At 36.6% G+C, this 13,846-nt stretch overlaps 1 protein-coding gene across 2 annotated transcripts in view; it reads left to right on the forward strand.

The window, feature by feature from the left end:
- Positions 1-9,599: 9,599 nt before the first annotated feature.
- Wdr62 (WD repeat domain 62) overlaps positions 9,600-13,846 on the forward strand; it is a 231,507-nt gene continuing 227,260 nt past the window's right edge. The window contains exon 1 of one of the 2 annotated variants that reach the window (XM_069337296.1): positions 9,600-9,617. The gene's annotated coding sequence lies outside the window, so the exon portion shown is untranslated. Of the gene's footprint in view, positions 9,618-9,663; positions 9,680-13,846 lie in introns of those variants that run through there. The other variant, XM_069337295.1, reaches the window with a different exon arrangement.

Consider the following 13,846-nt stretch of genomic DNA (forward strand, 5'->3'; position numbering starts at 1 on the left):
ATACTTGGTACACTCGAACTTGTTTAATCAATATTAGTAGAGTTAATTCAGAAGAGATTAAGGCAATTACTGTAGGAGTAAGATTTAAGTAATATTTTATTTGCTGGAGAATATTGAGTAGAGTAAAGGCCTAATGAGATGTTATTTTTTTAACGGGTCCTCTCGCTTATGTTAAGAATTTACATATATATACAGTATAGTTTACTATTCTACATTAAGAGTTTGCCATGTTGTATGACCAAGTTACAGCATTTGTTAGTTAAGAATAATATCAACGATTTTTTTAAATTAACAAGCTTATACACAGCAATATGCTGCTACCCCTATACATTATGAAAGATTGCACAGTTTAGATCAAAAACTAGCTATAAGTTCATCTAATATCCCCGTCTCACAGGATGGTTAGTCATACATGGAATCAGGAGAGATCATGAAATGCGAGGCTGATCTATTAGCCTGCATTGGCAAAATCTGGGTAGAGCACAAGAATATTTTCCAATACTCGTGAGTGCCTGAAGTAATTCCAGAGCTCAAAGTACCTCACACCATTTGGTCTAAGAGCACTGATAACAGGGCAATCAGATATATTGTTGGAGAGTATGTCCCAGCTCATGTTCACATAATTTACGATTGGAATGTTCACCATTGGAGGTTTCATTACCTGCAACTACCTGCTATAGATATCGATATCCCAGCCTAATTCTGGCAATTACAATGTACACTGTCTTGTGGATGTTTTATGTTGCCCATACATATAATTCTCAATTCTAAACATGTCATAGCTCTTAATACTCGTGCTTTCTGGCCTTTGAGTGTCAGTAACTACTCTCCTGTCTTCACCAACTTCCTGAAATACTGCAGCTTTTACATCAGAGATTGGAATGCCAATATCCTAGTCAATTTCAGAGTTATCACGTGCAGTTTTAGCTGCGTTATCTGTGTCATCATGCTGGACAACATCTATGTGAGATGGTATCCATACAAATGTGACTGAAACTTGAGATAATATTTGTTGGGTGGTGTTATCATAATGTCCTCGAATTCTACAACATCAGAGAGAGAAAGAATTCTACAGTAGTGTTTCCATATTTTGAGTTATTTTTATTATTTTGCACTAAGCATGCAGACTTGCTTAGTTGTATTTGAGGGGGTTGAGCTTCTGGTTTTTGGCCCCTCGCCTCTACTATCAATCATCTGATGTACAGATTCCTGAGTCTATTGGGCTCAATCATATTTACTTTTGAAGCTGTGTATGGAGTCTGCCTACACCACATCACGTCTTAATACATTCAGTATGTTAATTAGTCAGGCACTGAAAAAGTTCTATCTAATGTCCCTGTGCTCATCAGAGTACCAAGTTTCCACCTGTGTCTCCTTGTTCGCATACCACCCTTACTAAATAGTTGTATCTTTATCTACCCCTGTCAATTCCTCTGAGAATGTTATAGGTGGTGATCATGTCTCCACCAACTTCAGTCTCCAGTGTCGTGAGGTTTAGTTCCAGTAATCTTTCATCGTAGCTCATAACCCTCTCAGCTCGGGGACTAGCATACCTCTGACCCTTTTTTAACTTAGTAACTTCGTGTACTATTCTTTTTAGTAAACTTGTATATATATTTTATAAATTGTGTTTGAACTTAATCACATCTTTACTCCATATTGTTTGCCTGAGGCTGGGTATGAACTTGTGAGTACACGCAAGGAACTATAGACTTAGGCTATTTATCACTAATATGATAGAAAATATTCTGGCGGTGAGTGATGCACTAGCCAGATTGGCGACCTGAGGCTAAAGACTTTTGTGGTAGCTGAATCAGTAGCAAGGAGCCCGAGTCAGTGCCAGTACGTAAAGAGGTTGAGACCTGGAAGCTGCCAACCTTACCTCACTCCTTACGGGGTACAAGGCTGAGTGAGGGATTCTGTTAGTGACTGAGGTATCCCTTAAGTGGACAGTGGCACGGTAGAATGGGGGATAAAGCCTCGCCACAGTTCGATGTGCAGATATTAATGTCTTATATATCTGACTTTGGAACCGTAGACGTGGGAAATATTTCCGCGTTAATCCAGTTCTAACTAAGAATTTCTATTAGAAAATAGATACAGTTGGTGAATTCTTTCTTTATATAATCAAAACTCTGATTGTTAGTAAAAATAATGTTTTCGCTAGGACATAAATTGATAATATCACAATTGACAATCACAATTAAGCCATTTAATATGTAGAACGATAACAAGATTTTTTAAAATTCGAAGCCAGTGATCAATCTATTACTCTCAAGCTGCAAAATACTAATAGATTACTATTTTGTACCTAACTTTAGGGTATCTTACAAGGGGCACAAAAGGCCTTGGCCAGCATCTCATTGGATGTTGTTTTTTATTGATATAATTTATGTTGACACCTAATACATAATTATGACATTGCTGGTAAAAAGCAGTACTTGCACTGCAATTATTATCTATAACAATGTAACATCACATTATAGCTAAATAGTTTGGGCAGTATTTTACATACTTTTAAACATTTTATAATACAAATATTGCAGTTTACATTTAGTGACAGTTGACATTAATATTAGGCTAGACGGCACTTAATTTCCTTGCAAATATGTTCCATTTATCTTCCAAACACGAATTTTATAAAAATTGTATCTTAACAATAAGCGATGTGTCATTTCATTTAATGTTTGTGTAAATTTGTCTAGCTAAATTGCCAGTCCATTGTGTAATGTTCAAGTGCGCGAGACACAATCTTTGTTCACACACATTTTACTTTTCGCGTGATCAGTTTCCCATACAAACTGAACTATCACAGATTTTTGTAGTAAAGTCGTATTTGAGGTGTGACAACATGTCAGTTTATCGATTTTATTACTTCCCCATATAAGTTTTTTTTTTTGTTTGACGTTTCGTTATAGACGATGAGTTTGCCTGTTCTTGTTTACACTCTTCTGCTCTCATCAAATTCGTCTGTGAGTTATCTTCTGATGACTTTTTTAGGCTTCTTTTATTGTTCAAGACATATTACTTTTTAAAGATACTGTAAGCGTGATTTATGTTCTATGAGACCTTCCTTATGCACAGTTTGCACATGGGAACGTATAAGCATTTGCAGTTTCGTTGTAAGGAATTTACATAAAAGGTCAATAATCCTCACATATGGGATAAACCATGCAGTTGATGCCAGTCACAAAATCAATACTGTATATACTGTGCTAAAATTACTGATGTGATATGTATCAAGCCATTTTTAATATGTCTGAAAGAAAGAAATTTAAAAAACTAAATTGTAGAAGGGAAGGGGGTATAGATAAATGGACTTCTGATCCTGTCTCAGGTTCTCGTATTTACCAGTTTTATCAGAATATAATTGTGCTTTTTATTTGTATAATAATTTTTATAATTTATTTGGCATCATCACTTTCATTGGAGAAATTAAACCTAAACCATTATTTAAATAAATTATTTGATTATTTAACATTTATTTATCTTGACATACTGCAAGCATTAGCATTTTTAGGTTTTAAAAGTGTGTATTTTCTTTCCAGGAAAGCCTTCGTGTCCTATGCGAAGTCCTGTAACATGTTCACAGCAGCTTGTTAAAATTGTATGAGCGCCAACTGAACATTTTTGGAAGTTGTAAAAACGCTGGAAACAGTTCTATTTTGAAGTAGGTTAAGCATTTGTTTTACCTTGTTTATATGCACTTTAATATATCTAAATGTTTTGACTAACCTTGGAAGGCTCCCCTCCCCTTAGTGTGTAATGTTTCCTAGCTTCTCCCCAGCAGAGATTATCTTCTTTACAAGGATATCATTGGAATCACATCCCCCCTCCGCTCCTTTCTCCTCATCTAGTATAGGGGTTCCTCGGCCTTTCCAACCAGTTCCCTCTGGGGTTATTTATCCTTTGTAGCTAGCCTCTGCCTCCGCCCCACCATGCTTCTAGCTTCCGTCTCCACGCCACTAAGATGGACTCTAGCCTACGCCTCCGCAGGACCATGGGAGGCTCTAACGTACGCCTCCGCAGGACCATGGGAGGCTCTAACGTACGCCTCCACAGGACCATGGGAGGCTCTAACGTACAATCCGCAGGACCATGGGAGGCTCTAACCTCCGCTTGCACACCACCATGGGGGGCTCAAGCCTCCACCTCCACAGGACTATGGGGGGCTCTAGCCTCTGCCTGCACACCACCATGTTGATGTAGCCTCTGCCTCCACACTACTATGGGGGGCTCAAGCCTTCGCCTCCACACCACTATGGGGGCTCTAGTCCCCGCCTCTACATCTTCATGCCAGCTTTGTGGGCTCTAGCCTCCACCCCCCACACTGCCATGCTAGTCTGAGGGGGGGGGGGCTCTACTGTAGCCCCCACATTGCATGCTTATCTTTGGGGCTCTAGCCTCCACCCCAACACTACCATGCTAACCTTGGGGGCTCTACTGTAGCCTCCACATCGCCATGCTAGCCTTGGGGGCTTTACTGTAGCCTCCACATCGCCATGCTAGTCTTGGGGCTCTATTGTAGCCTCCACATCGCCATGCTAGTCTTGGGGGCTCTATTGTAGCCTCCACATCGCCATGCTAGCCTTGGGGGCTTTACTGTAGCCTCCACATCGCCATGCTAGCCTTGGGGGCTCTACTGTAGCCTCCACATCGCCATGCTAGCCTTGGGGGCTCTACTGTAGCCTCCACATCGCCATGCTAGCCTTGGGGGCTTTACTGTAGCCTCCACATCGCCATGCTAGCCTTGGGGGCTCTACTGTAGCCTCCACATCGCCATGCTAGCCTTGGGGGCTCTACTGTAGCCTCCACATCGCCATGCTAGCTTTGGGGGGGCTCTACTGTAGCCTCCACATCGCCATGCTAGTCTTGGGGGCTCTACTGTAGCCTCCACATCGCCATGCTAGCCTTGGGGGGGCTCTACTGTAGCCTCCACATCGCCATGCTAGTCTTGGGGGCTCTACTGTAGCCTCCACATCGCCATGCTAGTCTTGGGGGCTCTACTGTAGCCTCCACATCGCCATGCTAGCCTTGGGGGGGCTCTACTGTAGCCTCCACATCGCCATGCTAGTCTTGGGGGGGCTCTACTGTAGCCTCCACATCGCCATGCTAGTCTTGGGGCTCTACTGTAGCCTCCACATCGCCATGCTAGTCTTGGGGGCTCTACTGTAGCCACCACATCGCCATGCTAGTCTTGGGGCTCTACTGTAGCCACCACATCGCCATGCTAGTCTTGGGGGCTCTACTGTAGCCTCCACATCGCCATGCTAGCCTTGGGGGCTCTACTGTAGCCTCCACATCGCCATGCTAGCCTTGGGGGGGCTCTACTGTAGCCTCCACATCGCCATGCTAGTCTTGGGGCTCTACTGTAGCCTCCACATCGCCATGCTAGCCTTGGGGCTCTACTGTAGCCTCCACATCGCCATGCTAGTCTTGGGGGCTCTACTGTAGCCACCACATCGCCATGCTAGTCTTGGGGGCTCTACTGTAGCCACCACATCGCCATGCTAGTCTTGGGGCTCTACTGTAGCCTCCACATCGCCATGCTAGCCTTGGGGGGGCTCTACTGTAGCCTCCACATCGCCATGCTAGTCTTGGGGCTCTACTGTAGCCTCCACATCGCCATGCTAGTCTTGGGGCTCTACTGTAGCCTCCACATCGCCATGCTAGTCTTGGGGCTCTACTGTAGCCTCCACATCGCCATGGGGTGCTGATCCAATAGCCGATTGGCCTTAAAGACCTTCCTTAAGGCCATATGATAAGAAATTACCCTTACAGCCTAACTATGCGTATAATTATTATTATATCAGTCTAATCCTTTTTTAAAAGTTATCTTTTTACAACTTGTATTATGTTCTTGTATGCATATTTTTTTTTATTGTTATTATTGTATTATATTTTACAGCCTGTCTTATGTTTTTGTATGCATATATTTGTAATAAGTACTATTATTATTATTATTATTTATATTATTTATATTATGATTATAAACGTTTGATTTTGTTATCATTTTATCCTACATTCTTATCGTATTTTAATCATTTTATGCAGCCTAATAGTGGTTTAATAATTTTCATTACAGCTCAACGGTTTTTTATATTCTTTTATAAAATATTTTTTTCAATAATATTCTTGTATACCCTAAGTGTTTTAATATTATTTTACATCCTAATCATTTTAATAATTTTGTACAGTTTAATTAATTTAATAATATTCCTTTACAGACCAATTTCTATAATAATTTTCCTTTGCAGCCTGACTTTTTAATAATTTTTGTTTACAGCAAAAATGTTCATATTTTTGTTTTACAGCCTAATGTTTCAATAATTTTCAAATGAAACATAATCTGTTGTATGAGAATAATTTTCCTTTACAGCCTAACATTAATAATTGTTTGTTTACAGCTAAAATGTTCATACTTTTCTTTTACAGCCTAATAATGTTTTAATAATTTATTTTTTCAAAGCACATAATCTATTGTATGAGAATAATTTTCCTTTACAACCTAACTTTAATAAAAAAAATTTACAGCAGAAATGTTCATTCTATTCCTATACAGCCAAATAATGTTTTAATAATTTTCTCATAGAACATAATCTATGAGAATAAAACATAATCTATGAGAATAATTTTCCTTTACAGCCTAACTTTTTATTAATTTTTTACAGCCAAAATGTTCACACTTTTCTTTTACAGGCCTAATAATGTTTTACTAATTTTCTCATAAAACATAATCTGTTGTATGATAATTATTTTACTTTACAGCCTGTCATTAATATTTTTTTATTTACAGCAAAAATGTTCATATTTTTGTTTTACAGCCTAATATTTTAATAATTTTTCTAATAAAACAATTTGTTGTATGAGAATAATTTTCCTTTACAGCCTGACATTAATAATTGTTTACAGCCAAAATGTTCTTACTTTTCTGTTACAGCCTAATAATGTTGTACTAATTGTTCTCATAAAACATACTGTATAGTAATCTGTTGTATAAGAATAATTTTACTTTACAGCCTGCCTTATTAATATATATATATATATATATATATATATATATATATATATATATATATATATATATATATATATATATATATATATATATATATATATATATATATATATATATATATATATATATATATATATATATATATATATATTGGTGTACACTGGCAGCAGGTTTTCTTTCAAACATGTTTCATTGAATATGACCGCATATTCTGTATTTATTATTTTCTGGTTTAGGGCTTCTATCCCTCTAACTATTTTCTTAGCATCAGGGCTTAATTGAAATAGGAGTTCTCCAAAACTCATTTTCGTACTTTTAAGGTGAAGAAAAGAAGTGATTTACTATAGAGTGTATTACACTTATTTGTATAATTTGCACGACGTTTCGAACCTCCATGGTTCATTCTCAAGTGAACAGATCTTACAATACTAGTTGATTTTATACCCGCATTAGGTCAGGTGATAATACAATGAAGGTGAAAACATGGGGGGATACATAAGGGATAAATGTGAGGTGAAACATAGAGGCTGCAGAAGGCTTATTGGCCCATACGAGGCATCTCCTATCTAAACACAAAGATTAATCCAGTGTAATTGGCCTGTTATGTTGGACATTGTCTTCTGTGTTGGCATCGATATGTTCTTGTCTTGTCCTTACTCTCATGGTGGGTAGAGTAAATAGTTCCGTGATTTAGGTGTTCATGGTAGGTCGCTCTATTCTATATATATATATATATATATATATATATATATATATATATATATATATATATATATATATATATATATATATATATATATATATATAACTGAAAACTCACACCCCAGAAGTGACTCGAACCCATACTCCCAGAAGCAACGCAACTGGTATGTACAAGACGCCTTAATCCACTTGACCATCACGACCGGACATAATGAGGTGATAGCCGAGGCTATTTGAACCACCCCACCGCCGGCACTCGGATAGTTATCTTGGGCATAGCATATATATATATATAATGCTATGCCCAAGATAACTATCCGAGTGCCGGCGGTGGGGTGGTTCAAATAGCCTCGGCTATCACCTCATTATGTCCGGTCGTGATGGTCAAGTGGATTAAGGCGTCTTGTACATACCAGTTGCGTTGCTTCTGGGAGTATGGGTTCGAGTCACTTCTGGGGTGTGAGTTTCAAGTTGCATATTGTCCAGGGGACCATTCTGGCTTGTTCGCATATATATATATATATATATATATATATATATATATATATATATATATATATATATATATATATATATATATATATATATATATATATATATATATATATATATATATATATATATATATATATATATATATATATATATGTATGTATATGTATATGTATATATATATATATATATATATATATATATATATATATATATATATATATATATATATATATATATATATATATATATATATATATATATATATATATATATATATATATATATATATATATATATATATATATATATATATATATATATATATATATATATATATATATATATATATATATATATATATATATATATATATATATATATATATATATATATATATATATATATATATATATATATATATATATATATATATATATATATATATATATATATATATATATATATATATATATATATATATATATATATATATATATATATATATATATATATATATATATATATATATATATATATATATATATATATATATATATATATATATATATATATATATTTTGCAGCAAAAATGTTCATACATTTCTTTTACAGCCTAATAATTTTTTAATAGAACATAATCTGTTGTATGAGAATAATTTTACTTTACAGCCTGACCTATTAATATATATATATATATAATTTTTTGCAGCAAAAATGTTCATACATTTCTTTTACAGCCTAATAATGTTTTAATAATTTTTTAATAGAACATAATCTGCTGTATGAGAATAATTTTGCTTTTCAACCTGACTTAATAATAATTTTTTGTTTACAGCCAAAATATTCATACTTTTCTTTTATAGCCTAATAATGTTTTAATAATTTTCTAATTATTTTTTCTGTTTATATATATATTTCCCATCGAATGTTTTGCTTTTACAGCTAATTATCTTTTAGCCAAGTGATTTTTTTTATTTTAGCTGCCATTCATTATATAATCTTTATATTCGTAAGTATTGTATACATTGTATTTTTGTTAATTAGATATTAATATAAATTTGGCAAATATAAACATTAATTTAATAATTGTAACTTTTGCTGGTAATTGTAGCATATAATCACCTACAACAATTACATATTTTGAGTTAGTGCTAAATTAATATGTAAATTTTGTTCTCAAAATATGTTAAACTATAAAAACGTTTAGATTAAGTAAAACAAAATTGTGAGGTATGGAAATGTTTTAATAATACCACAGTTACAGACCTGTTGACGTCGCCAATCAACTCAAAGCTACCATATAGCCTTATCTTGGATGGAATTCCCGGATAGGACGAGCGCAAGGGCACGTTTGTTTGCTCCTGATGCTTCTGTTCACCTCACAGTAAATAGGTTCGCAGAAGTAAGTTGTCTCTTGTGGGTCGTGTCCTATCTCCGACACTGGGAAACCATTATTGGATCAATGTAAGTACAGCGAATTCAATCTGTATAATTACCCATATAGTATACAAGCCATTTATGTTACATCCTCTGCAACATCTGAAGAAAATTTATTGGATTGGATATTCGTCTCTGTATTTTCCTGTTAAAGACTTTACAGGTAGAAGTTACTCCTTGTCCATAGAAATTATGAAATCAAGGAATGATGGATGGAAACTGGACCATGTGGTGGAGGAGAACAGGGTAATGTGGTGGACAGGAACAGGGTCATGTCGTGAACGGGAACAGGGACATGTGATGGACGGGAACAGGGGTCATGTGGTGGTGGACAGGAACAGGTGTCATGTGGTGGTGGACAGGAACAGGTGTCATGTGGTGGTGGACAAGAACAGGGATCATGTGAATGGGAACAGGGATATGTGGTGGACGGGAACAGGGATATGTGGTGGACGGGAACAGGGATATGTGGTGGACGGGAACAGGGTCATGTGGTGGACAGGAACAGGGGTCATGTGGTGGATGGAAACAGGGTCATGTGGTGGACAAGAACAGGGGTCATGTGGTGGACAAGAACAGGGGTCCTGTGGTGGACGGGAACAGGGTTATGACAGAAACAGGGGTCATGTGGTGGATGGAAACAGGGTCATGTGGTGGACAAGAACAGGGGGTCATGTGGTGGACAGGAACAGGGACATGTGGTAGACGGGAAGAGGGTCATGTGGGGGGTTTGATAGAATCAGGACCAAGTAGTGAAAATCTAGGGACATTTGGCCCTGGTTTTTCACTACTTGGAAAGTAGTTTTTTTTTTTTTCTACCACAGACGTGGCTACACATTTACAATGCTAACCAGCATATATACATTTTCTTCTGGCCTCCATGGACAGGTTTAGAGAAGTGTTAAACATATAGTTCAAGGGTTTATTGAACACTCAACCACAGAAGGTGATTCGGTGCTTTTAAAATGCTAAGCTAACCTACATACGTAAATACATAGATACACAGATTTACGTATGCCCTACATAAAGTGTTTGATGTGTCTTTTACATAGTGGAAAGTAGTGGAAGCTACTACTTTCCACATGGCTCTGCTTCGTGACTTCGATGAGCAGGTCATAAAGCAGAACAGGCGTCTTTAACTAGAGTTTCAGAGTAGAGGGCGGATGGGAAAAAATAGAGGATATCAAGTAAGCCAAAATGTGAAGGTATAGAGCAAAGGGGTAGATAATAGAGCAATAGATCTAATGGTGAACGTACATAGCAATGGTGGCCTCTTTGGTGAATGGGGCGTAGTGCATAAGTGTTTTAAAGTGATGGCAGCATTTCATTACTGGTGAGTTGAGAAATACAGCGCGTGGGTGGTTTGCAAGGACTGGAAGGGCGAGCAGAACGAGGGATGTAAAGGTAGGGGAGGATTGCGATGCCGAGGTTGAGAGGTACTGTAATAAACTACATAAAGGCGGGCTAGGTCAAAATACAATCTAGCACAGCAAGGCTGATTAAGTGGGCGGAGTATAGTGTCCATAGCGACCTGACGGACGTGAAGATTCAACTGTTCATGCTTGACAAGGAGATAGACTAAGGGTTGGTGTGCAAGGACAAATGAAAGAATGGCGTTGCGAATGGGGTAAAAGTTTAAAGGTAGCGAGGGAGCCGGTCGGCCGAGCGGACAGCACACTTGACTTGTGATCCTGTGGTCTTGGGTTCGATCCCAGGCGCCGGCAAGAAACAATGGGCAGAGTTTCTTTCAATTTATGCCCCTGTTACCTAGCAGTAAATAGGTACCTGGGTGTTAGTCAGCTGTCACGGGCTGCTTCCTGGGGGTGGAGGCCTGGTCGAGGACCGGGCCGCGGGGACACTAAAGCCCCGAAATCATCTCAAGATAACCTCAAGATAAGATAGCGTGTGAATGACGAAACAAGTACATAGGAATGTGCCTAAATGCCAACAGCGACTGCCCAGACAGGTACAAGAGGAGTGTTGTTAACGCATATGTCGACCGTGCTCTCAGCCACAGCTCAGAATGGAAGCAAGTCGACGAAGAACTCTGTAGGGTAAGGCAGGTCCTAGTCAACAACGGCTTCTCCAATGGTTTCGTCGAAGACATCATAAGAAGGAAAGTGAAACGCCATGCAACCTCTGAAGAGACAACTAACACAACACCTATACCCCCTATTAGACTATTTTTAAATGAACTTCTTTTCCACAGCTCATAAAACGGAGGAAAGGGTCCTGAAAGATATTGTTAATAGAAACGTTATCCCTACAGACAAAAATCAGAGGATACAACTGACGATTTACTATAAAACCAGAAAAACGGTCAGCCTACTCATGAGAAACTCTCCAGACACAAAACAGAACACTTTAAAAGAGACTAACGTCGTCTATGCCTTCAAATGCCCTCTTGGGGACTGTAAGCTCCAAAAAACCCAGTATATAGGCAAGACAACAACATCTCTTTCTAGGCATTTAACGATGCATAAGCAACAGGGCTCCATTAAGGAACATATATAATCTCTTCCCACAACCAAACCATCGCCAGAGAAATCCTAGTAAACAACACAGAAATCATCGATAGATACAGCGATAGCAGGCGGCTTGACGTTTGCGAGGCACTACACATCAAGAAGTCAACACCAGCAATCAACAGCCAATTAATGCACAACTATATTCTACCCACCTCAAGACTCCGCTCCAATATAGAAGCATCAAGAAATATGGACCAATAGGCTTTCTACAAACACTTCTATTCAATACCCATTGTTTCGTGTTCTGTCTTGTGTTGATGAAATTAATACCCTATTAATGCCACCTCTTGTTCTGTCTTGTGTTGATGAAATTAATACCCTATTAATGCCACCTCTCCCCATCCACCTCACTAAAATGTAGATATAAAATCGGAGATGCATAAGTTCTATTCAGTTGTGTATTTGTAAACTAAAGTCTTTGAAAATGTAATAAGTTTTACGAAACGCGCTCGTGTCGCGTCAGACTAGAAATAAAAATGAATTTTGGAGAATTGATTTTTGATTTACCTCCAACAGTGAAAAGAAATGTACGAAAGATTGAGAAAATTCGTGTTAGAATTATTAATCTTACTTTTTCGGTCATATTTAATAATATATGTCTACAGGAAAGACTGCTACCAAAATATACTAGTATGTATATATATATATATATATATATATATATATATATATATATATATATATATATATATATATATATATATATATATATATATATATATATATATATATATATGTCGTACCTAGTAGCCAGAACGCACTTTTCAGTCTACTATGCAAGGCCCGATTTGCCTAATAAGCCAAGTTTTCTTGAATTAATATATTTTCTCTAATTTTTTTTCTTATGAAATGATAAAGCTACCCATTTTATTATGTATGAGGTCAATTTTGTTTTTTTGGAGCTAAAATTAACGTAGATATATGACCGAACCTAACCAACCCTACCTAACCTAACCTAACCTATCTTTATAGGTTAGGTTAGGTAGTCGAAAAACAATTAATTCATGAAAACTTGGCTTATTAGGCAAATCGAGCCTTGCATAGTAGGCTGAGAAGTGCGTTCTGGCTACTAGGTACGACATATATATATATATATATATATATATATATATATATATATATATATATATATATATATATATATATATATATATATGTCGTACCTAATAGCCAGAACGCACTTCTATGCCTACTATTCAAAGCCCGATTTGCCTAATAAGCCAAGTTTTCATGAATTAGTATATTTTCTCTAATTTTTTTCTTATGAAATTATAAAGCTACCCATTTCATTACGTATGACGTCAATTTTTTTTTATTGGAGTTAAAATTAATGTAGATATATGACCGAACCTAACCAACCCTACCTAACCTAACCTAACCTATCTTTATCGGTTAGGTTAGGTTAGGTAGCCGAAAACGTTAGGTTAGGTTAGGTTAGGTAGGTTAGGTAGTCGAAAAACAATTAATTCATGAAAACTTGGCTTATTAGGCAAATCGGGCCTTGAATAGTAGGCATAGAAGTGCGTTCTGGCTACTAGGTACGACATATATATATATATATATATATATATATATATATATATATATATATATATATATATATATATATATATATATATATATATATATATATATATATATATATATTATTAAATATGACCGAAAA

This window comes from Procambarus clarkii, chromosome 37 (genome assembly GCF_040958095.1).
Source record: "Procambarus clarkii isolate CNS0578487 chromosome 37, FALCON_Pclarkii_2.0, whole genome shotgun sequence".
Lineage (NCBI taxonomy): Eukaryota > Metazoa > Arthropoda > Malacostraca > Decapoda > Cambaridae > Procambarus > Procambarus clarkii.